The 26,633-nt window shown below is 41.4% G+C and overlaps 1 pseudogene; it reads right to left on the bottom strand.

Moving 5' to 3' along the window:
* The window catches only part of LOC149228979 (DEAD-box ATP-dependent RNA helicase 13 pseudogene), a 95,743-nt pseudogene extending 74,266 nt beyond the window's left edge, over positions 1 to 21,477 (bottom strand).
* Between the last annotated feature and the right edge of the window lie 5,156 nt (positions 21,478 to 26,633).

Below are 26,633 nucleotides of genomic sequence, written 5' to 3'. Positions count from 1 at the left end.
AGGAATTGGATAATGGTGGAGTCATTGGCTTGCCTACATGGGATGGCCTCAATCCACTTGGTGAAATAGTCTGTGGCTGTTAGAATCCACTTGTGCTGGCCAGAAGAGGATGGATGGATTTCTACAATGAAGTCAAGACCCCATTGTTGAAAAGGCTTCTCGGTTGAAATGGGCTTAAGGGGCAAGGGCAGCAGCTTTCTTTTGCCTTCAAAGATTTGGCATTTATGGCATGAAACAACAAACTTTCTCACATCAGCAAAGAGGGAGGGCCAATAGAAACCAACCCTTAAAATCTTGTCAGCAGTAGACTTCCAATATAAGTGCCCTCCACAGTCCCCTGCATGAAATTCTTTCATAACATTGTCAGTTTCATTCAAAGTTAGACAATTAAGCAATATTCCTTCATGATTTTTCCAAAACAAGGCATTATCTAAGACACAAAACTTTGATGCTTTCATCTTTAAAAATCTCTTTTTGGTTCTAGACAACCCTGGGGGAGCAAACAGGTTTAACAATATAAAACAAATATCAGCATACCATGGGGATTGCAAGAAGGCCTGACTGATCTGTGGAGTCGCCAACTCCTGTTCGTTGTCTAGTTCATTTATGTCTAAGGCTTGGAAATTTGTTTCGGACATCAGTTTGGCTAAACCTTGTCCCTTTATCAGTTTAGTGGGCTTTATCTCAATGTCATACTCAAGGATATTGGCAATCCATTTGCCTCTTTTGCCTTCTATGCCTTCTTGAGTTAATATGTCTTTTACAACAACATTTGGCACATAAGCAATCACATGTGAATATAAAATGTAAACTCTGAAATCTTTGATTGCTTTAACAAGGGCATAGGCCTGTTTTTCCATTATTTGATATTTCAAGGGGGCATCTCTAAGGGCTCGGCTAAAGAAAGCAATGGGCTTTTCATTTCCCTGATCATATTTTTGTAAAAGGACAACAACAATGGTATGATCAGATGCAAAGGAAAAAATAATGAAATCCTTATCAAATTTAGGACTTGTGAGGACTCGTGCTTGAGTTAAGGCAATTTTTATGCCCTCAAAGGCTTGCTTGGCTTCTAAAGTCCATTTTACCTTGGAATCCTTCTTTAGCATGTTATTTAGCATTCTTATCAGCTCGGCCAAATTAGGGATAAATCTCCTTAGGAAATTGATCTTTCCTAGGAATGCTTGTAATTATTTGATGTTTCTTGGATAGGGGATTTGAAGAATGGCTTGGATCCTTTCCGGATCGATTCTAATTCCATCTTTTGAAATAATATGGCCCAGCAATTTGCCTTCTTCTAGGCCAAAGAGAGACTTCTTGGGGTTTAAGTAAATGCCATATTTCCTACAGGTTAGGAACACTTGCCTTAGGTGTTTAAGGTGCTCTTGATTAGATTTTGAAAATGGGGTAAGGTCATCAAGGTAGACTACTAAGAAATCATGGATTTCCTTGGCAAATGCAATTTCCATGGCCCTTTGAAAGGTAGCACTTGCATTCTTTAGCCCAAAAGGCATTTTCACATATTTAAAGGTTCCCCATGGTGTTGTAAAGGCTATCTTGTCCTGATCATCCGGGTGAACTAATATTTGATTGAATCCTAAGAAGCCATCAAGCAAAGAAATTCTTGAAGACCCCACAACCCTTTGTAGAATATGGTCCATCTTTGGCAATGGGTAGTGGTCTTTAAGGGAGACTTGGTTCAAATTTCTTAAGTCCACACATAGTCTAATCTCACCTGTTTTCTTCCTTGTGGGAACAAGATTGGATACCCATTCTGAAAATCTAATGGGTGCAATGATACCAGCCTCAAACATCCTCTTTACTTCTTTCTCAATCAAAGGGAGCAGCATAGGATTTATTCTCCTTAATTTCTGTTTGAAAGGCTTTTGATTTGGTTTTAAAGGAATGGTATGTTGAATAATAGAGGTGTCATAGGACTTGAGGTCCTCATAACTCCATGCAAATACATCGTGGAACTCTTTAAACAAGTCAACATATTTTGGCTTTTGATCGGGAGGCAAAGACTTGGACAATTTTATCATTTTGGGCTTTTCAGCTGTCCCAATATTACAGTCTTCAATTGCAGCGTTTAATGGTTGCATCTTTGGCTTTTTGGGGATATCATTTGAATCAAAAATGTCTTCTAAGGGAGTCAGGCCTGTGGGCAGAAAGTTGTCTTTCAGTTCAATAACTTCAGCCTCTGTTTCAGCTATTTCATCCAAATTCATTTGTTTCAGCTCTTCTATATTCTTGTCATCAAAAATGGTTGGGTGCAGCATTTGATTTGCTGCTTCAGCTGTTATAGTTTTCTCATTTTGGCTCATTTGCTGTTGTGGGTCATCCATGGCATCCATATCAATGTTTAAACTTGAAAACTCCTGCTGCAAAGTCAAGAAATTGTTAATTTGTGCATCATTCTCAAATACTTGCCAATCTTTGATATTGTTAGGGACAGTAGGCCTGTGCTTTATCTCAACTGTAAAGTGGTGATTGGGCTCAAAAGGCAGCTTACAAGTGCTAGCAAAAGTAGCTAGACTATGCGCATGGAGATTATGGCTTCTTGGAATTTTGGCAAGCTTGGATTCGGTGAAGGAATTGAGGATTTCTGTGGCAGCAGACCTATAAGCTCTTAGCCTATTGTCATTTGTAACAAAGTTGCCTTTCATTTGTTGAATAATCAGGTCGGAGTCACCTAGAATGGAAACTTTTGCAGCTCCTAGAGATTTGATTAGCTTAAGGCCTAAAAGGAGGGCTTCATACTCTGCCATGTTGTTAGTACATCTGAAGTTTAATCTATAAGCATGACCCTCTGCATGATTTTTTTGTGTATTATGGATCCACACTCCTGCCCCTGCTCCTAGCTTATTAACTGAACCATCAAACTCCAAATACCATAGGATTTCTTGCTTTTGACTAGTATTGAGAGTTTCAACCATTTTAGGAGTGGGCAAATTTGAGTTTTCTGTTTTATTGAGTTCCTCTTGTGTGCTGGTTGCATTGATTGTTTTGACAGTTTCTTGGGTATGGGCAACTGATTCCTCACTTATGTATGTTTCTTGTTCTAAAGCCAAAGGCTTACCATCAGTGGGAGGAGACATATCATCATTAAACAAGATAAATGAATCCATATCAGAATGGATTGAGTAAATTGGAAAGTTTTGGGGCTTTTCCTCACTACTTACCACATATTTCATCAGTGTTTCCCTATACAGTCTCTTTGGTTGCCCAAAGACCGAAATAGTGGCATAAGAGAGGTCTAACTGCAGAGATCCTTGGAGTTTGGCTCCCCAAGATCTTGATAACAGCATGCCATATTTAGGTGGAATGTCAGCTACCACCACGTCCATTAGGATTGTTTTGTTGGGATATTGGACTAAAGACACACATAAATCCTTGATTAAGCCTAAACACTTGACCTGACTCGAGTCAAAGGAGAATAAGTCTTTGTAGGGTCTAGTGACATCTAGGTTTAGCTTCTCCATTACAGCTTTCGGCATTAGGTTGTGTGAAGCACCTAAATCAAACATAGCATTGTGTAACACTTTATCATGTATGTGTAAACTGACATAAAAGGGTGGAACAGCTCCATGTGCTATTTTGCCATCGACTTCAGGACCAAAAAGTAATTCAGGTTGATCATCTAAGACATTAACATCATCCCTGTTCTCTGGCATTTGCAGCGATCTTTTGATTTGCTGTCTATATACATCATGTTTAGCAAGCTCAGAGAGAGGAATAGATATCTTTAGTTTACCAATTTCTGCCTCTAAATCAAATGATTTTTCTGATTGAGTTTTAGTATTGTGACTGGCAGATTTTCCTTTTTCAATTGCACTTTCAGCGATTTTCTCTTGATTTTCAGTGATTTCTTGAGATTTTTCTGTTTTGGGAAGGCTTTCAGGAGTGCTGTTTACATTGTCTTTTGAGGAAGAGGATACAAAAGGTTGGTTATTAGAGGCTTGAACATCTGATATATCTGTTATATCCTCTACAATTACTTCTTTTGGGTTTGTTTTATCAGCAGATTTTGTGAGAACAGCTTTGTCCTTTATCTTCTTAGGCTGTCTACTATCATTCGTTTTGGTAGTTTCAGGCACATCTATGGTTCTGGTCCTCAATTTGTATTGTTTGTGCACCTCATAAACTGCTGAATCATAGCCTTCTTTGAAGTCAAATGACTCTCCGGATCTAGTCTGAAATTGGTTTATATCATGGTCATCTTGGTCTTCCTTGGTTAGGAAAACTTGTTGTTCACCCTTTAAACCCATCAAGTTTATATGAGAATCCTTGGCTGGTTCATTAGATGTGGATGCTTCAGCATAGGATTCTTGAAAAGGAGGTCTTATATCATGGTTGGGGCTTGCCCTTCCAACGTTTGGGTTCTGATTTTTCCTAAAATTTGGGTTTCTGACAACATTGTTTTGCTGTCCATCCCATGATGTTTTTCTTTCAATGGTTCCCATTCTATCTCCAAAACTGTGCATGTTATTCATGATTGCATCTAGTTTTTGCTCAATAGATGAAGGTTCTTCTTTAAAGGTAGTTCTTCTCTTGGCTCTTGCTCTATTTCTTTTGGCAATCAGGTTTGCCTCCACACTAACAACTACATTCTGCATGTCCGCTAAGCTTTGAGGGGCTCTTTCCCTCAATTGTTAGGCCATGTCTGAATCAAAACCATCAGGGAATTTATATAAAGCCAGATCAGGTGGAGGTCGTAGATTCTGTGGGATAGCATTGTAAACATTATTAAATCTTTCGCAATAGTCTAAGACAGCTTCTTGAGGGCCTCTTTTGATAGTGTCATACTCAGACAGAATGTGTAGCGGATCCTTATTTTTCTCCCATCTGTTAAGAAATGTTTGGTAAAGGGCCTCTGGGTCAGCTATGGAATTTGCAGGGAGAGCTCTAAACCAGGGCCTTACATCACCTGTGAGACTTTGGACAAAAATCTTCATTCTTACATGATCATCATCTATTTCATAATTCTCAAAATAGTCCTGCATTTTCTTGGTATGTTGTAGGGCTGTGCAAGAACTAGTAGCATCAAAATAAGTGATTTTAGTCTGATAATCCTGAGGCATAGCCCCTGGATTTGCAGGCAGTTGTAAAGGAGCATATCTATTCGCCATATTTAGTGGTATAAGTGGAACAGCAGGGATAAATGGAACGACTGGAATAGCGGTAATAACAGTGGTAATAGTGGTAGTATGTGTAGTGAATGGAGGAGTGGAAAAGGTGCTTGGAGAGGTGGATGATGAACAAGGGGAAGTAGGGGCTGAACGAAATAAAACTTTAACAGGGGTTGGAACACAGCTTGGCTGAACTGTTTCAGGACTATAATCAGCAAAATCTTCTCTTCGCTCTAGCTTCCTGAGGTTCCTTGGGATTAGATTAGGATTTTCAACAACAGCTGGGGGATTTGGGTCTGGATTTGACCTTGTATAGCGTGATTTCTTCTTGGGAGCCAGCTTCTAACTTGTTTTTTGGAATTTTCTGAATAAAATCCCCAGTGGAGTCGCCAATGATGTTATCACTCAGGTTGTCCCTTGGCTCCTTAAGGGATATGGTCGAGGTAACCACAAACCAATCTTTGGACTGCAGGTCCTAGCCTACCTGCAGCCAGAGAGGGCTCTCTCTTTATAATATAGCTTTGTTTAAGGGTTATTTTAGGCTAGTTATGGTGTTCTTCGGGTTTTGTTTAATTTTTGGTGGGAAGGATGATGCTTTCAAATGGAGTTGGACTGCAAAGTGTGAGAAGTTCAAACCATTGGGCATGGAGTCTAGGATAAGGGCTGCTGGTGTGTTTTCTTGGTCACAAGAGGAATACAGAGCAGGATAGCTACACATGGAACAATATCAATGCTTGAAAAAAGATGGAATGAAGGTCAGAGATGAAAGGCAACTAAGAATCTTTCATCAGCTGAAAGAAGGAGGGCGAATGAACTTTATCTAGGAGCAGTGAAGGATTCCTAAACAATCATTCATGAATGAGAGAAACAGTGTAAACATGATCATTTAAGTATGCATATTCATAACTATTTCTGAGGAAAACATGTAGAAATAACAGAAATTGAGCATAGAGTGCTGCTAAGCAAAGTCTAAGCTATTCTTCCTTCCTGCTATTTGTGGAGTACTAAAAAGGTATGTTTTTAATGATCATTTTAGTGGCTTTTCAGTAGGACTTATGAATCTTTACATCATGAATGAGGAAAACAATAGTGAATTGTGGTAGAATACGTGGAATTAGTATGCAAAGACTTATCCGCTGATAATTGTCATTTTCCTGTGCAGGAAAGGGTAGAAACGAGGAGCTGCTGTTCCAAAGAAGAAGATAAGAATAGGGTAACTGTTGTCCCTTGGACGAAGGACCGAGTGCAGACGAGGCAAAGTAAGCTGAAGCAAATTGGTCCAGAAATGGAGGAAAAGGCACCAGCTCGGTGGAAGAGAAAGAAGTGATTAGGGATTAATAGTTTTGCGAATCGGATCACTGCTTTTTTTATCTTATCACTTAGACATCTCCGCCGTTATCCTTATATAAAGGGGCGACACTGTTAGTCTGAGGGGAGGCTTTTATGTAACTTTTTGTTAAAGACTCAACTTTGATCATCGAGTCTCGTTGAACTTGGCTCGTTTTAATTTCTGTTTTATGCATTAATATAAACTTGGTGATTATCTCATCTTCGCGTCTGGATTAGCTTAAAGCGGTGTACCCTTGAGGCTAATGGCCCGGGCCCGGAGGACACTTGCTTCTGTATCATTACGATTTGATTTCTGCATGGTTTGCTTATCGTCACTAGTTGGTAATCTGATATGCTTTATAAGTTACATCACATGCTCTGCTAAGATTCGTTCATTAATGTTCTTTCCATTGACTCTGCATTATATTATCAATACTTTCAAAGTGAATGAATTCTTATTAGATTCAACTGAACAGTGTTATCCTTATGTTATGAAGCTTCTATGCTAAGTATGTGTGTTAAGGTGATTATCTAAAAGGTGTGTTCTTTATGATTCAGAATTCATGCTGTTCCATTTGGAAACACAGTTGTAATTCCTGTTGATGATTGGTGTTAATCAGATTACTTCCTTGGAGTGTTATGTGTGTATGACTTTCACATGTTGTTCCATAATTGAGAGTTATTGCTATTCCTTTAGTGGATTGCGTGATTTGCTTGGAGAATGAAAGATTGGAGTTTTGATTATGATAAGAGCTTTTGAGTTGATAGGATAAAGTTTGATTATTACTCGCGAGGTTTAGTTATAGTGATCGCTGTTTCATTTCAGAATTGTTGTTCCATTTTAAGCATTGCTGTTCCTTTCTAGATTTACTGTTTAATTTCCTATTTGCCGTTCCATTTCTATTTGCCGTTTCATTTACTCGCATTTGGTGTGAGAGACGATCTGTGGCTGTAGTGAGCCTCTGCATTTACTGCCTTGCTCCCAGACCCGTGATCCATGCTCTAGTTTCCTTTTCCATCAGTTTCCAAAGGGATGGACTACTGCTGTTAGACCCTTGACTGATATTTTGAGAGTGTGTGCTTTAGTCATTTGAAGGAACTTAGTTATAGACAAGCATCAATTTACTCTTGTATTTTATAGGAAGCTGTACTACTTGCATTACTCTGACAAATAGCCTCGGATTGAGTCACTCTTTGAAATAACCAAACATTCCCGGATTGACATATTAATGTGAGGTAATTAGAGGTGAAAGAGACCCTTTTTGTAGCTCTACACTATTTAGATGGTGACACAATGGTGGCATAAACACATATAAACTGTAAACAGAGGTAAGAAACACTTATTGGGCCATGTAGAAGCACAAGAATTCCATAGTTCACTCTTCAGCCCTTAAAAATACAATAGACAGTTCATCATCCAAGAATTCCAGCAATCTTTGATTATAGAGGCTCTCAAAGTATACAACGCAAGTCTCGAATGAGAAATCAACCAACTAACCCTTTAAACATTGCACAGGGTGGTTTTTATAAGCAAAATATCTACAAGAAAGAGATCTTAGACATATCTGATGCAATAACTGTCTCTAAACTAACATCTGCTGAAATAAATGCTACAAATATCTATCTAATGCTGCGCTGGGGGCAGCAGCATCAAAAAATGGATTTAAGGTGTCCTTCGAGCCATGCGCTGTCCATTTGGCCATAACTGCGCCTTGGGCTCTATAGCGCTGCACTCATGGGTGGATTTATACATTGTTTATGTGATAACTGAGCTTTAAACTCTTGAACTACCTCCTAGGCGGTTCCGCTGGCCTTAGGTGGCACTGATTCCTTTAAAATCTGATATAAATAGTCTTTAATGGCTTTAACTATGTTCTGGTGAGTCTTAAAGGCTTAAAACTGCTTCTTTGACTTTGCTGGGGGCCTTTCAATGTTCATCTGTTTTAATGTTAAGATTTCTGCTGATAAATGTTAACTGATACTCTCTGTCCCAACACTGATACTCTTTAACATGAATATGGGCTCTTTCTCATCGCTGATACACTTTGCCGCTTCAAAATCGCCCCTTTATGGCCACTTATGGCAAGATTTGACTGTTGTTGCGCCCTTTGTGGCCTTTAGAGGTATATCGGCGCTGGCCGATCCAAAATAGTGCAAAAAATATGAGGAAATGCCGCAAAAAGGAGGAATTGGTGCTGAGTGCCTGCTGAGGCAAAAAACCTGTTGATTAGAGCCAATCTGTGGCCGGAGCGATCGAAAAATACTAAGAAATGATCAAGCTTTCTTTTGCATTGGAGCGCATGCGGGCGCCAAGCTACAACATGAAGAAATGGCCTTTTTCCTTATATAATGGCAAAAACCATTTAACACGGGAAATCTTTGAAAGAACTAGGCGGGAGTGGCACTGTAGCGAAGGGGAGACCTGGGCCGTTGATGCGGGTCGCCTGATCGGACGGCCGTAGATAAGTCGGCGCATCGACAATCGGCGGGGATGGGGTGTGCGCCATATATATTATTGCGATGCGATATTATATTGCGATATGGCGGAAAATCAATGTATTTGTCATAAAAATGGTTTATGCGACAAAGGGCTTTAACGATAAACTTAAGTTTGCGGAGATATATGAACAAGTGGAGATGCGCGATAGGATAATATTGCGATGACGATATTGCTGTCGGGTGCGATGGCGATATCGCATCGGCGGAGGGAGGAGGCATGCAGTAAGGGCACCACACATTGCGATATGCCGACAGCGAAATCACAATCGGCGGATCTATATTAGAGCATATACAAAAGGGGTTGGAAACTTGTGACCGCCACCTCCGACAGCGATATCGCGTCGGAGGGTGGGTCAATGAATTCAGAGAAGGGTTTTGCATATAAGGGAGGCTTTTATGAAATCGGAGGTGGATAATTGTTATAGACATTTTTGGGCCCTACAACCCCAAGCATGAAATGTCCATAAATCAAGGGCTCCTAAGTCCCTAAAAGTGTTGTTCTAACCCCTAAAGGAACAAGGTCAACAGATTACAGTTTCTCCCAGAAGTTCTCCATGAAAAACTGCTCAGAATTGGTCAAAACAGGATCATTTCAGCTGCTCCACTGGCTAAGTGTGTTGCATATCACCTAAATACACTGTGTGGGTGCATTGCATTTCAAAAATCCCTTCTGTGGGGTGCGATGGGCGAGAAATGACAAATGGCAGTGTCATTCCGTGAGGTGGAGAGGCAATGGAAGCTTCCAGAATCTTCTCCTGTGACACTTGCCTCACTGAATTCGACCAAGGATGAGTAAGAGACCATCAATATCCAAGTGGAAGCAAGAACTATCAGAGGGAGGACACTAATCAAATCACAAGCTGACTCATCCCCCTTACAGATATCTATATATGGATCCCTCATCCCAGAGATCCGGAGGCTGGAATTTTGCATATTGTAAGGAATTGCTGTTGGTTTCTTGACACAAACATCAGATTGTTGGGTGATCTAAGATTTGTTTGAGGTGAAGAGGGGCTTCTTTGTTGGGAGGTTGATGCTGGGTCAGAACAACTGGTTGTAACTCCTCTTGGCTCTTTTCTTGTTTATCAATAAAAGCTATTCAAGTTTTCCTCCATGCTTTTGTGTCATTGATGCTTGCTACATTTGTATGGTCAATTTACATCTGATCCTAGATTGTTTATGATTATAGATTCATGTCTTCGTATAGTGCTATGCTTCTGTGATCTTACAGGTACGTTGTGAAGTTGGGCGTGCAAGGGAGCATGTAGCTGAAGACTATCAAAGAAGAGAGGGACCAAATCAGGAGATTAGCGCAAGACAGAGGTTGGTCCTTCTGTTCCTCTCTATCTATAATTCATAAAGGAAAAATGAAAGTAGCTTTTCTCTGTTTGTTTCTAAGGCAGCTGTCACACCTTAGTGGGATAGAGCAACTCTATATAGACATTTTCCCTGTAACAAAATGGCGACTCCGCTGGGGAGCTAATTAGTTTGTTTGTTTATCATTCTTTGTTGTCTGTTTCATAAACTTACACGTAGCATTCGAACTGCATTTGCCATAACAAATGCAAAGTAGATAACTGCTACTTCAATCCATCTACTGGATCTGTTTATGATTTAAACAACTGATTCACAAACTATCTGATTGCCCTTATGATAGCTCTTAGATCCTCCTTAGATCTACCCCTGATTGTTGCATTACTGATTGCTTTTTGCTCGGCCAAAACCCAAGAACTGAACTGCAAACTGTGACCCGGAACCCGAACAGAGTCTCGTTTCTGGCCCAGCGCAGGTATTGTTCAGAGAATCTGAATTTCAACGCACCTCCTGAGTGGACAAGCTGCGCTGCATTTCAAATTCTCTGTGTTACAGGTGCGCTGATCAGACTAGCTCTGTGCAGTTTTGGCTTCTGTGATTCATTCTTTTCAGTCCTATTCCTGAATTTTGCTGCCTGTGATCAGTATATGTCTGTTTGAAACCCCTTTTCCTTGCTGTTATTCCGCCTCCTTTGTACAAAAGAACTGTAGATGTTTTTGTGTGTTTGTTGAGTCATTTACAGTTCTCCTTTGCAAAAGTAGCATAATCGTACTGCCGTCCTTTGATTTGAAACTGTCGCAAGTGTCGATTTCAATTGTAGGAAAGAGTTTGATTGCTGTTGATGGTCGATTATCCTGTTACTATTGCTTTTGGTCTGAATTTGTAATTTTCTACTGTCTAGAACAAGTATTCATTTCAAAATCGTAAGGTGTTGTGATCGTCTCCATTTTTTGATTTCGAAAAGAAACTTGCTGATATTTGTCGCTTGAAAAGAAATTCAGATTTGTGCATCAACTTTCTTTTTAGCATTCATATACTAAGAAAGTCGAAAACAAATACATGCATGTGCATTTGCATATAGACAGTCTGATTGGCTTGATTTAGGAAAGTGCATTTAGAGTGTGCTCTTTGCTCTTTGTGAAAAGATTCTGTCTTTCTTTTCCCTAGTAGCTAGGATTTTCATTGCACAAAGAAGATAAAAAGTTTGTTTATCATCTTAGATTGCATTTTAGGAATTACATCTACATCTCATGGTGAACCTGAAAGGAAAACTTCATAAACAAGATCAACTTAAAATAAATTCAATGAATCTAACAACGCTTTGGAACTTAACACACAACATTTAGAAGTCTAGGCTAGAGACATATTCCGGCGTCGTAAAGCCTGGTAATTGTTGTTCTCACTGATGGTTGGGTGATTCCTCCACTTTGAGATGATAAGTGCCAGTACGGACTTGTGCTCCCACGTACCGTCGTGTATATTTTGGGAGACCCCAATAGGCTTAATCCTTTATCCATAGGAAGCCGTGTCTGCTGCCCTATCGATCGCAATGCACTGAACACAACATTCGGGAAGATTGACTGCCGTACCGTAAAAAGTATTCTGTAGTTTTGCGATTGTTTTGGTAATCCCTCTACCTAGATTTCCAGAGCAGTCCCTTTCGTTCCTTTTCAGACTCCTTAACGGAAAAGGTCCATCTGAGCACTTGTCACTTCAGGCTCATTAAAAATCGAAGGAGACTAGAGTCATCTTTTGTTTTTTCTCGACTCTTAAAAATTGAAAAAACAAGTTGTGTCAAAGCGTCTAAAATTCATTTAATTCGGAAACATACTTCCCCTTTATTTTAGTTGATCGAGTAATCCGCAATTGTGGAAGAAATTCAATTGAAACCCCGTCGTTCGCGGAGGCTTACGAGTCAGCCGTCTTTGTCTCCGGAATCGAAGCTAGTACGGACAAAGCGAACTCGTTTAACCGGTTCTAAATCTCTTGTTAAAGTTAGAACAAGTGTTCCAACAACATCAGAGACTCCAGTTACTCCAAACATTTCTGGAACCCCTGCCTCTACAGAAGAAGTTCAGCAGCCATAGAAGGACAGTGATACTGATCCTAGTCTGAGAGTAAACACTTGTGTTACCGAACCAGTTCCATTTTCAACCGGTTCGGAGAGTCTTGCTCTTCAAACATCTGTCGCTGCCGATTCCATACCTTCTTCGGCACCAGAAATATTCTACGGACCTGACGGTCTTCCCCTTCCACCTGGTCTGATTGCCATAGAAGAAATTGTGGAAGATCCTCCAACGAGTACTCCATCGCAATTTGGAGTCGGGATCACTCTATATCCTTCTTCATCAGAAGTTAGTCTACCACCAGCGGAAGCTCCTGTAGAATCGCTAGGTAATCTTTTGGATAGACTAGAAATGTCTGAACAACCGTCAACATCTAGGACTGTGTCGTCTGACACAGCGACAACAGAACTCCCTGCTATCACTCCAACAATGTTCGCCGGTATACCATCTGTCCCGACTAGCTCTCAACCGCTAGAAGGAGCCCACTCAGGGGCCATTTCGACAGTATGGTCTGTTCCTGTTTTTTCATCCAGAATAATATCTGGAAACTCTTATGTTGAGTCTCAACAAATTGATCCGTTTGGAGGTCAATTTGGGCAGTCCGACCCCCAAGGGCAAACCATTCCCTTGAGTTCTGGATTACCACCGTATGGGGGCAGTATACCCTTTCATTATCCCCTCCGGGAGGATATCCATACGGGAGTTCACAACAACATTCGGGTTATACTGGAATTACCTCAAGTGGTTGGGTACCAATACTACCTCAACAACCAAGAGTTGTATATTCAATGCAACAATGCTTACCTATGTCAAATATACCAACTACGCCAGCTATTGTGACGGTGTCACAAGTTCAAGCGCTGCCTGTTGTATGCCAACCTCAGGTTTCTCAGGTTGTAATGCAACAACCCCTTAACCCTGCGACTCAACCACAATCGCCGACTGGCGGAATGACACAGGTTCAGACGGGTACAATTACCCCTCATCTTGGTCAAACTGTTAGTATCGGGCAACAACACATGGCTTCACAACCATGGCTAATACAATACCAACAATCGCAATTCCAACAAGTATACCAAGGTTCTGAGCAAAAAATATTTGCCAATAGTGGACAGCCGTACATTCAAAACGGTCAAAATCAACCATTTTACAATGGTCATGCCCACCAACCTTACCAAAGTTACCAGCATCAAATGCATTATGCCGGCATGCAAAGACCAACTGCTCAGGCAATCCCATCTTATCTTGGGTATGCTACGCCTAACTTGAATCAACAGTTACCCTTTGTGGCAAATTTAGAGTTACCTGATTTAAATCAGTTAACAAACGATCCAATCGCTTACGCCCCTTGGTGGCCAGCAATTCCGCATAAAATTCCATTATATATTCCTAAATTTAATGGAAATCCGAGTGAAGATCCATCGAATCATGTGATGACCTTTCATCTATGGTGTTCATCAAACACCCTAAATGATGATTCGATAAGACTTCGTCTCTTTCAGAGGACGTTAACGGTTCCAGCGGCAAAATGGTACATCGAATTGCCTAGAGCTTCGTTCGACAACTTCAGTACCTTGGCCACAACCTTTTTAACCCATTTTCAGTTACCAATAAGGTACGAAACGGGAACAAAACTTCTTACCAACTTCAAACAGACAACGACCACTCACATATCTGATCATATACATGAGTGGCGACGTCGTCGTAGAATGGTAAAAACGTATGTTCCTGATCAGCTCTTAGCTGAATGGTTTATGAAGTCATTACTACCTTCCATCACGGAAGATGTGGCAAAGGGCGGGGTCGTAACAGAAGAGCAAGTTATCGCTCGTGCACAATATTTGGACTTGATTTACACTCAGTCCGGCATGCTCTACGATAAAATACCTGACGCCCCTAGACCGAAATTCTCAATTCCTCCTCCTCCTAAATCAAACAATGACTCTCATGCCGGCGATGGTGTGATTGGCACAACAGACACGAAATCGACAAAGGCTACATCCAAAAAGGCTCGTAAGATTTCAGGTCAAAATGCAAAAGATGAACTTCTTGCCTCGGAAGTAAATGCCGTATCGACAGATAAAGGCAAAGAAACCAAACAACCAGGGAGCAAGAAGAAAGGCAAAGGGAAGAAGAAGAAATAGGAGGAATCATCACCTGAAAAATATTCTTCAAACCCTCCTAGAGATAGGAAACAAAAAAATCCATGCCTTATATGCGATGAAGATCATTGGACCACAAGGTTTCCACACAGAGCTGAGCTTAAGAAATTCTTCAAGAATTCAAAAACCTCCGCAGTGTTAACTGATCCGTTTCCAAATCCAAGAACAAATCTGGTTGAGAGTGAAGATGCTTCCTGGTGTCAAGTGCTAATTTTGTCGGTTTCAAAACAGTAAAATGATGCTTTGATATCGACAAGGAACAAAGATTATGGGAATCCACAGCTATCGAACAACAAGGATAAAGATCAACCTAGTAGTTTGACAACAACTTCGACAGAAGTTGCGCCGCCCATCATTCCTGAATTGGCAATAAAACCGCCAAAGGGAGTAGTACACAAGTCGACGTTTAATCCCCGCGCTAGAGTGACACAACATTATAATATAGTGGAAGATTTGGCCCAATCGCCATCCGCTATGTCGACTCTTGAAGTACTACAAAATTGCCCATCCCAAAGGCAGGCTTTATTATCAGCCATTGGTGGGATAGACCCAAAGGATTCCAATCTTGTATCCTTCGATCATAAAGGATACGATCCTCAATTACTAGCTCAACTAGCTTTCCTTGTTCAAGTGAAAGCCCTCAACAAAACTGTTCATCGAACAATTATTGATGAGGGGGCATCTACATGCATTATGTCGATGAGTTGCTGGAAAACTTTAGGATCTCCAACCTTGTCGCGATCTTCGACGACATTAAAAGCATTCGACGGAAGGACATATACCCCATATGGTATTCTAAGTAAACTTGAAAGTTGAACTAGGAGGGAAAACAGTAGAAATAGATGTTGAAGTAATTGACGGAAACCTCGATTACAGCATCCTGCTGGGAAGACCATGGATATATGCTATGGCTGCTGTTGTGTCAACCTATTTTAGGAAGATTGCATTTCCCTTTCAAGGAGGGATTACAATCGTCGATCAACAAAACTTCCTACCCAATGGTTCTCAAGTTACAGGAAGCATTCCTATGATCCATGGGAGCCCTCATTCGCTTCAAAATATCGGAGTAGGCCTACTAAAAGATCCTATATTAATGGGAACTTTCGCCCTTCCACCTCCAATCAATCTGGTGGAAGTAGTGTCGATAGGAACCTGCAATATGATATCTTCTAAAAAGATCTCAGAAAACGATATCAACATAGATCATGCAATGGTTTTTCCCCCAAGCCCAACGGAAATATTGTAGCAATCAATGTTCCTAGCATGGGAGGCAAACCCAAATCAACGCTCAACAAGCGTTTGGATAGATAGGTCTAAAGAATATGGTACCCCTTCAGATCCTTGGTCGCGAGTGCATGTCACCGACGAAGGAATTGTCCAATCAATGGTAATTGAAGGAGCACCATGGAATGAATCCCACCATCGTTCCCTTCTTCCGGATTGTGGAGAAGATACTTCTGATGACCTTTATCATCCTTCTGCTTTTGATTTTATATCAAATACTGTAAATACGGTGGATTTCGAGGATGGTTCTTATCTCGTCTCGACCTCGTTAAAAAATGAAACAAGGAGTCATGAGGATAGTTATTTTACTGTGTCAACCTCATTAAAAAATGAAACAAATCCCCTTTCCAAATCTCAAAGATAAACCTTCATTCCAACCACCGAGTTGAATGCAATGAAGCTTGGGGGGCATGCACCTCGATTTGCTTTATTATGCTGGGGGCATGCAAACTTATCACGAGCAGTTTTACTGCAAGGTTCAAGCTCGTTAAAAAATAAACCCGCCACGAGTAGTGTTACTACAGGGTTCAAGCTCGTTAAAAAATAAACCCGCATCGAGCAGTTTTAGCACATAGTTCAAGCTCGTTAAAAAATAAACATAAGTCATGAGCAAATGTTTCCTCCCGCGTTTAAGCTCATTAAAAAATGAACTATTCACCGGTAAATAACCATCGTGAATGTAGTACTTCAGCCATTAAAGCCTTGGTCGTGTTTGCACCGTCACCTCCACTTTTGCATTGGCCGATCATTCACCTCCATTTGATTGTTTACCCATTTTGAGGAACAACTGTGAAGAGTGATTTCACTAGCCATCCTTGTAACACTGCCATGATTGGAAAATTCCAAACCTTACCTGGAATCAGCTGCTACCCGTTTTATCACTCGTTCCTCAAAAGACGAGTCTCCTTTAAGCTCTTTTCAACTGACTCGTAAAATATGAAAAGATTGCCGAGCCATTGGCCTCTCCAGCTCGTTAAAGGGACAGTAAGTGCTATCCCTCCTCTAGATTTTAATCTTTTTGGACCTGAGGGATTATTACACAAAAAGATCGAACGCTTGTTTTTTTCGGCTCGTTAAAAGTATCGAAAATTCATCGCTTCTGTATTGTTTTATACTTTTTCGGACTTAAGGGATTAGATGACGAAAAAGGAATTTTGGAGTTACCTTTACGTTCCTTTTCAGACTCTCTAAAATTGAAAAGGACCGAGTTATCTTTGTCGTTAAACTCGTTAAAAGTGTAATAGCGACAAACTTGTCTATAGACGAGAACGAGTTTCACTATCGCTAGGCTCGTTAAAACATAGCGATGGGTTTGCCTGAAGGGCAAATTATAGAACAAGCATATGTTATCCTCCTCAAGCTTGACAAAAATAAAGAGGTACTGGTCAGCAATGACTGGGGAAAATTGGGAAGAAAACTTGAAGAAACTTTGTTGGTAACGAGTCACTCTTGAACATGACACTTCCACTCCGTGTCCGAGTCGGGTTGGGTTGTTTCATTCACCGGTCACATCACCATGGTCCCATCATACCATCCACATTTGGGGTTAATGCTACCAATCCATCACAATAGTGTCTCCGATATGTTCAAGAGAAGTCATTCAGAGAATTCACCTGTGTCTCACCCACTACCATACATTATACTCCATTCTTTCATGACCGCCACCCTGAACCTTATATCACCAGATCGTTTTCACCTCCATTAAAATCATTTTCTCCGTTCCGTGTCATTGATGTGGGATTCATTAAGGCCCTCCTGTGACGGATCACTTCTTGTCGACATCATCTCATTATCCAAGAAGTTGATCTAGGAACACCCCATTCAGTACTTTGAAGCTTGCATGCCTCAATGGCAAGTTTCTCACTTCTGGTGACAGGTTTACATCAATGGCCTTCGACCGAAAGATTTTGTGTGGTGTTCGGCGCCAAGTCCTTTATTCACACCACGTAAATTGTACTGCAGTACCTTGAGGTTCATTATCATTATCGGTGATTCCTCTCGCGCTTGTTAACAGTTTACATCATTGACTAGTAATCAAGCGATGTCTTTCCATGTTCGACTTCAGAACATTTCTCACATGGATCGACTTGTACTCCGAGTGAAGATCGAACGATATTGAAGACCCCGGATCTAGTTTCATCCATCCGGGCTGCGATATATATTCAGGGAAAATAAAGACATCAAATGTACATCATTGCTGCACAGATAATCATCCAATCAAAAGGATGATGGCTCTATCAGAATCATTAGTCTACACTCAGACGATTGTCTGTCCTATGTACATGAAAATGAATTTATAAAGCTGAGCATGGGAATGCCCACCTCAGCTAGATCATGAAAATATTATGAAGATAATGTATTGTATTGTATCTTATTACAGGTCTCCTCCCAGCATTGAAAGAAATTCAGACCCTCATAATAAAGCATTTCACCCGACATCAAAAGATTAACGACCTCATGCTTTAGGGGGCAACTGTTATAGAAATTTTTGGGCCCTACAACCCCAAGCATGAAATGTCCATAAATCAAGGGCTCCTAAGTCCCTAAAAGTGTTGTTCTAACCCCTAAAGGAACAAGGTCAACAGATTACAGCTTCTCCCAGAAGTTCTCCATGAAAAACTGCTCAGAATTGGTCAAAACAGGATCATTTCAGCTGCTCCACTGGCTAAGTGCGTTGCATCTCACCTAAATACACTGTGTGGGTGCGTTGCATTTCAAAAATCCCTTCTGTGGGGTGCGATGGGCGAGAAATGACAAATGGTAGTGTCATTCCGTGAGGTGGAGAGTCAATGGAAGCTTCCAGAATCTTCTCCTGTGACACTTGCCTCACTGAATTCGACCAAGGATGAGTAAGAGGCCATCAATCTCCAAGTGGAAGCAAGAACTATCAGAGGGAGGACACTAATCAAATCACAAGTTGACTCATCCCCCTTACAGATATCTATATATGGATCCCTCATCCCAGAGATCCGGAGGCTGGAATTTTGCATATTGTAAGGAATTGCTGTTGGTTTCTTGACACAAACATCAGATTGTTGGGTGATCTAAGCTTTGTTTGAGGTGAAGAGGGGCTGCTTTGCTGGGAGGTTGATGCTGGGTCAGAACAACTAGTTGTAACTCCTCTTGGCTCTTTTCTTGTTTATCAATAAAAGCTATTCAAGTTTTCCTCCATGCTTTTGTGTCATTGATGCTTGCTACATTTGTATGGTCAATTTACATCTGATCCTAGATTGTTTATGATTATAGATCCATGTCTTTGTATAGTGCTATGCTTCTGTGATCTTACAGGTACGTTGTGAAGCTGGGCGTGCAAGGGAGCAGGTAGCTGAAGACTATCAAAGAAGAGAGGGACCAAATCAGGAGATTAGCGCAAGACAGAGGTTGGTCCTTCTGTTCCTCTCTATCTATAATTCATAAAGGAAAAACGAAAGTAGCTTTTCTCTGTTTGTTTCTAAGGCAGCTGTCACACCTTAGTGGGATAGAGCAGCTCTATATAGACACTTTTCCCTGTAACAATAATAGTGCATCGGAAGGGATTCTTGAGGCCTCGGAAGGGGTCCAATAGCACAAAATAGGGTTTTGAGCCTTGAAAAAGGTACAAACAAGGTTAATGAAGGGTTTTTATAGATCGAAGGAGGGATTTTATGCATAGGAAGGAGTCCTTTGTATTGGAAGATAGTTTGAGAGGCAAGATGAGGGTTCTTACTAAGTTTCAAGTAAACTTAGTAATTCCCAAGGGATATTTATGGTTATTTTTCAACCAAAGGGAGGGGATACATAAATAGGGGGATTTTACACATATTTTAGTAAGGGGAAGGGGAAATAGATGGGGATTTACATAATAATGTTAGAAGTTAATATGAAACTGGTGAAGAAAGTGCTAAGTTTAGAAATCTTAGGCTTAAAAGGGGAAATAGAACTTGTAGAATGAATAAGAGAACTCCTAAGCGAAGTAGACCTTTACTTAGGCAAATGATATGAAAATGATGAAATTAAGAAAGGTCAAGCAGATCTTGACCTCTTCAGGGGAAGTTAGTGAATGATTTTGGGGAAAAGGAAGAAGGATAAGTTTAGACATGCCTCTCTTGAGCTGCTCCAAATGGATTTTGCCTTCTACTTGTGATCTGAATAGATTTAACACTTGAAAACTTGAAATGGATCACAATTCATCATTCTGCCACCTCAGAACTACCTACCCGGCCTACTTACCTAGAATTTTGTCTTCTTTTTGGTTTGGGTGCACTTGAACTAGCAAACCCAACTTTTCAACTTTTCTTTTGGCTATCCTCCTATCTAAATCGATCCTTATTTCTTCCGGGGCTCAGATTAAGCTGTTGAGCACCCTTGCTTCTCTACCTAGCTAAAATCTGCCAAGATTAAACAGTTTGGACAGATATTCATTCTCTACTTTCTAAAACAAGCAATTGAAATTTAGGGAGGCCAAGATTAAGCTGTTTGGCCTTCCCTTAACTGAAAAACTCTTCAAAAATGGTATGATTCTTCAAAAATGGTATGATTCTTCAAAAATGGAACTTCCTGGAAATATGGAACCTTTGTAGCATGAGAAAGATGACATATTTGGCATTTTCAACTGTCAATCATGAAATATGAACACCTATTGGAATAGGAGGCTAACAAGATTTAAGAAATTTTACAAGGAGTGAGAAGTGGAAGAGGTAAGCTGGAGTTCAGTTTGGCAAACCAAGGGACTACAAATAAGATGTTTGGTAAAATAGATCTCTAGTAGAGAGAGTTGAAGCAATCAACAATAAGAAGAAAGAAAAATGGAGACCAAAAAAAGAAACCTAACTACTTTCTTAAAACTACCTGCAAATGAAAAACACCAATGCCATCTTCAAAATGAAACTGAGAAATGGAGATGGTTCCCAAGGAGAAACCATCAACTATTTTAAGAATCTTCTGAGCACATATAGGAATTGTTGTATTAGACCATGGGATAAATTCTCAAATCGTTCCAAGATTGGTTACCCAAAAGCTATTTAGTTTGGGATAGAAATTGAGTGAATTTGTTTTTTTGTTTTGTTTAAATTGATTCTCGTTCTCTGTTTGGTTCACTAACATGTCAAAAATAATTATTTAAAGAATCTCAATGATGATGCAAACATGTAACTCCATATTTATTTAAATTATTAGAGATGGTCCAATAGTAAGAAAACAAGGATTTAATGAGATATGGAAAGCATTGGGTGGGACCAGGCTTAGGGTGTGAGCTTGGCTCTGATACCAAGTGTACTGACCTTCCTTATGACACAAACTCTTTTTTTTACACAATATAAATAATGCAATTAAGTTTGTAATACAACCATAACCGAATACATATTTCAATTTAACTAAAGATTACTAACAACATCCATACCAAGAGGAGAGGACATGAGAGGAGTCGAAAATGGAGCTGCGGAGACTGTCTGAAAAGGGTTAGGGTTTTTCTGTAGATGATCACCAGGACTGCAACTAACCACCTACCTACATCTAGCTGTCGTCGTGCGTTCCCCTCCAACTGCATCAACCATGGCGGTTCCTAGTACCCGTATCCCGTCGAGGCCCTCTGTAACATCACAACTTACCGTCCTCCTCCCCGATTACTGCATACCCACCGAATTCAGATACCCTCACCTCGATGACGATTACGATGGTCTTGGAGGCAACTGGTGGAGAACACCTTGGAACAGGCATGGAGTTTGACCTAGTAGACTATTCGGAGGACTCGTTGGAGAATGTCAATATCTGGCAAACCCCTCGCTCCACCGTGAATGAACTCCTTCCCTTTTGCTGCGACCTGTTGGCTACCATTGTGGGTCTACCTTCGATCTCGAGACCTTCCTGCTCCACAGTGACATTCTCGAAGCCTCCTCCGATTTGGCCATTTCCTCCCTCGCCACCACAGTCACCCTCGGCTACAACTTTCATATCCGCCTGCCTCCATCCTAACCCTGAGGCGGCTATCTCACAAACCCCCCTCTCATCTCACCCTGGTGAATCTTCAACCAACCCCTCGAGTCTCCACAACCTGGCCCAGGGAAACGCATAAGTTACGGTACTTGAGACGCCACCATCAGGTAGCTACGCGGCAGTACCCCCTCTTTCAGAACTAATCCCAGCGGCTGAACATCCCTGTCCTGAAAACCCTGATAGTAACCCTAACCAGCTGGTGGATAATTCGGATGCCCCTGAAGAGCAACGCAGCTGGGGAAAAAAGGAAGTGCTTCAAAGCCAGAAGCGAAGACGTTATTCTTATACTCGGGGAGGATATTCAGTGGGGCGACACCATGGACACGACGGACTGGTTTTTGGTTAGAAGAATTCACGATCGTAGCTACACAACGGCTAGGCTTATGCTGTGGACCTCTGAGGAATGGGGGCTGCACTTGGCGGACCTCCCAACTGTACAAACCTTTGTTAGAGGCTGGTTTGCTCTGCACTTTGCGAGAGCTGAGCACAAAAATTGGGTCCTGTCGTCCTTCTAGCATTTCAAGCATGCTCCAGTTCTTCTCTAGTGTTGGAACCCTCTTTTTGACCTAGAAAAAGGACAGATAGGAGTTGGGCTTATATGGGTTTGACTACCTGGATTTCCCCTTCAATTCTGGTCAAAGGATATATTCCAGCGCATAGGAAACACTCTGGGAACCTATCTCGAACATGAGAGATCATATCTGGCTTCGAGTATGATGGAATATGCTAGGATACTCGTTCATCTGGATACTCAGGGCGATCTGCAGGAGCATATCACCTTACAGTGGAAAACCTTCTCCTGAAAACAAACCCTAGAATATGAAGGTGTCCCTTTCCGCTGCAGACATTGCCACAAAGTGGGACACCTGTACAAAGATTTTCCTTTGAACAAGAAGGTGAAGGAGGGTGCTAAGGGGATGGAAACACTACAAAAAAACTCACAAGCTCAGGGTATCCCTCCAGTGGTGGACGAGGCAACAAATTTGGCACATTCAACAGCATTACTTGTGCCTATTAAGGTGACCAGAAAGAAAAGGGAAAGGCACCCATCGGTGCACCCTCGCCTCCTCTAACCAGAGTAAGGGCGGCTGCTGAGGCTGCTTTCTCTATGGGTCTGTCGAATACAAACTCCTCCTATGTTTACTCTAATGTTTCTCTGCACTGGATTGATACAAGTTCTGTTCATATCTATTCAGTCTAGTCCCTTGCTCACACCTTCAACCCTCCCATAGCTGTGGATTGCCCTGTCAAACCCTCCTCCCCCACCATCTCCTGCACTCAACCATCCTTTCCTGATGAACCTCCTCCCAATTCCTTTATACATGCTCCCCCCTCTCATTCCAGCCCTCCAACTTTCAGATACCCCACCTGAGCCAGGTTTCGCTCTCAGGCCCCTGACACCTTGGGTATCGGCCTTATCACCTCTCCCCCTCCTCTTAAGATGAGAAGAGGCAGACCCATCTCTATCCAAAGCTAAGCTACAAGCTGGGGAAGAGATTGCTGCGGGCAAGCAACACTCCATTGACTGGGTACTTAGAGCAGTGAATACCCAAGAGCTCCCTCCTCCATGAAATTTCTCTCCTTCAATTGTAGAGGGTTGGCTAGCCCTGACAAAAAACTAGCCATGAGGAGATTGCTCTCAGCAGAACCCTTTGATATTCTATTTCTTCAAGAAACCCTAGGCCAGGGTTGTGTCATTACCCACCTCCTAGAATCTTGGCTACCTGGATGGACATTCCATACCCTAGATGCATCAGGGTGGTCTGGGGGTCTCGCGTTGGGGGTAAACAATTGATCCATCAGAATCTGTAATACTTGGGGGAGTTCGGGCCACCTAGGAGCTGACATTTACTCCTTAGAGCTCGATACTGAGCTTAGGATTATCAACATATATGGCCCATGTCACAACAGGGAAGAATATTGGAGTAGACTCTTAGACTCACACATCCTTCAAAAGGACAAGCTCATTCTGGGGGGATTTAAATTTCTCCATCGGTTTTGCGGAATCATGGGGACACAATGCACAAAGAGATAACCTCTCAGATTTTTTTGAGACCAATCTGGAGGATCATAATCTCATAGATATCCCCTCCCCAAAAATCCTGCCTACTTGGAGAAACAACAGATCAGGGGAGGACAGTCTCTCTAGAAGACTAGATAGATTCCTCATTAAGGAGCAAATGCTAACCTTGGGGTAGGGATATAGACAGTGGGTGGGCTCAGGCGGAATATCGGACCATAGGCCGATCTATTTGGAAATTAGAGGGGGTATGAACAAACCAAAAGGTCCTTTCAAATTTAATGCTACATGGCTGAAAGACGTTGAATATATCCATCTAGTAACTAATTACTGGAGGACTCATCCCCCTGCGGCAGAAAGGACTATATCAGAAGGATTTGCAAAAAACCTGAAAGATCTAAAAAGCCTCTGAAAACAATGGGCACATAAGAAGAGAACGCAGGAAGACCATACACTCAAACAGACTAAAGAAGCCATTGAGGAGTATGAGAATGACTGTGGGGGGATATTCTCTTTCCCTGAACACAAAGAGCATATAACCTCTCTTTTGGCTAAGAGAAACTAGATTCTTAAGGACAGAGAAGAGAGTTGGAGACTGAGAAGCAGAGCCATTTGGCTTAAGGAAGGGGATGACAATACCAAGTTCTATCATAAATTTGCGAATGGGCACAAAGCTATAAATACTATTTGGCAGCTATCAGATGAACAAGGAGAACCAGTGAACACCTTCCCCCGACTGGCAGCTATGGCCACTGCCCACTTCAGGAACATCTATAAGTCACCCCCAAATGCCACCCTGGATGACATCATGAGGACAAATCAACTATTCCCAAGGTTTGTTGAGCAAGAAGAAGGCTAGGAATTGACAAAGGAGGTCTCCTTGGGAGAATTGGAGGGCACTCTCAAATGGTTTAAGCGAGACAAAAGCCCTGGTCTGGATGGTTGGGATGCAGAATTCTACCTGGATTTCTTTGATACTCTTGGGGGGGGATCTATTACAAGTTATAGAAGAATGCAAATCCTCTGGAAGAATGTATGAGGCCTATAACTCAACCTTTATCGACCTTATACCCAAATCAGACAATCCCACCTCCTTCAATGACTTCCGGTCCATCTCCTTATGGAACTGTATCTACAAGATCATCTCTAAGATAATAGCCAATCGCCTCTGACCGATCTTATCAAATCACATCTCAGTTGAACAATTTTCCTTCCTACAGAACAAACAAATTCATGAAGCAGTGAGAACTGCACAAGAAATTCTTCATTCTATTCAGACCCAAAAGCTAAAAGGTATGGTCTTGAAAGTTGACGTCTCAAAAGCCTTTGACATAGTAAACTAGCTATACATCAGAATGCTATTAACACACTTGGATTTTCCATATGAATTCATAAGATGGATTATGTGCTGTATTACTAAAGTAACATTCAATATTGTTATAAGTGGTGCGGCCTCTCCTTTCTTCCACTCTGAAAGAGGCCTTAGGCACGGATGCTCACTATCCCCACTCCTCTTCTTACTCATAATGGAAGGACTTAGTCATTTGATAAAGGAGGAACACCGAAGAGGTAGACTAAGGGGGATCCACATCACAAAAGGAAGCACATTGACACACTGCTCTTCATTGAAGATGTGCTGCTCTTCCTAAATGGGAGTATTAGTGACGTGACTACACTTCTCAATTCCTTCACTATATTCCTAGAAGCCACCTATATGTTGGTTAATAATGAAAAGTCCTCTATAACGGCTATAGGATGCTCACCATACGAGATTTAGTATGCCCTGGAAAGATTCCCTTATAACCTACAACAACTGGACAAGGGACTAAAATACTTGGGCTATAGATTAAAGCCACTTGGTTATAAGAATGCTGTCTGGATCTGGCTCATAACCAAAATGGAAAATAGGCTAAACATTTGGTACCTCAAATATTTATCAAGAGCATGAAGATTGATACTCATAAAAGCAGTGCTGGAAGCAACTCCAGTCCATTGGATGTCTTTAGCATGGATACCAAAGGGAATACTGGCCAGAATAAAAAACCTATGCTGCAGATTCCCATGGAAAGGGAAACAACTAGGAAGGATTTTTGCCTGGTCAAAATGGGAATCTCTGGCACTCCCAAAAAATGGGGAGGATGGGGTATCAAAAGCCTTGGCATTTTCTGCACAGCCCTGGCGACAAAACTAGGGTGGCAGCTAGTCACAACGCATAGCCTTTGGACTAAGGTGGCTATATCTAAATACATAACTCCTTTAAACCTTATGGATTGGCTTTGCCAACCCCAGTGGACACAAGCTGGAAAATCGAACATATGGAAAACAATCCTACAAGCAATGCCCCTTATCAGGGATGGCCTTACATGGAGAATAAAGTAGGGAGATGCTGTTAGAATAGGGATAGATCCCTAGATTGGATGCGGGAACGCTCACAAACTCCCACAGGAGCTCAGAACATACCTCACTTCCAGAGGGATCTCTCACCTTAGCCAAATAAAAGACAATGATCGTTCAATTTGTTCCACTTTTTTGCAACAATCATGGAAATCTAGGAAGGCATTACAGATCCCTCAACCATGGCAACAACACTAGGAAGATTACATGGAGGCCCTCACGGAATCCCATATCAGGATACAGGAAAGGGAGGATGAGCTAATCTAGGCACATGCGAAGCACGAAAAATATACACCAAAAGAGAGATACATAACTCTTATGAACCCATTGAAACCTCCGCTGTGTGAACCATGGTGGAGAAGCCTATGGAAATTAAAAGAACCCCCCAGGTTGAGGCTCCTCATGTGGACCATTCTGAGACGCAAAATCCCCACAGGTGAAAATCTGATCAAAAGATCTTTTCATG

The sequence above is a fragment of the Pinus tabuliformis genome, chromosome J (genome assembly GCF_031772625.1).
Source record: "Pinus tabuliformis cultivar Carrire ecotype Pingquan chromosome J, CPIR1, whole genome shotgun sequence".
Classification (NCBI taxonomy): Eukaryota; Viridiplantae; Streptophyta; class Pinopsida; order Pinales; family Pinaceae; genus Pinus; species Pinus tabuliformis.
Note: the sequence above shows the minus strand (reverse complement) of the source record. Positions and strands in the feature narration are given on the sequence as shown.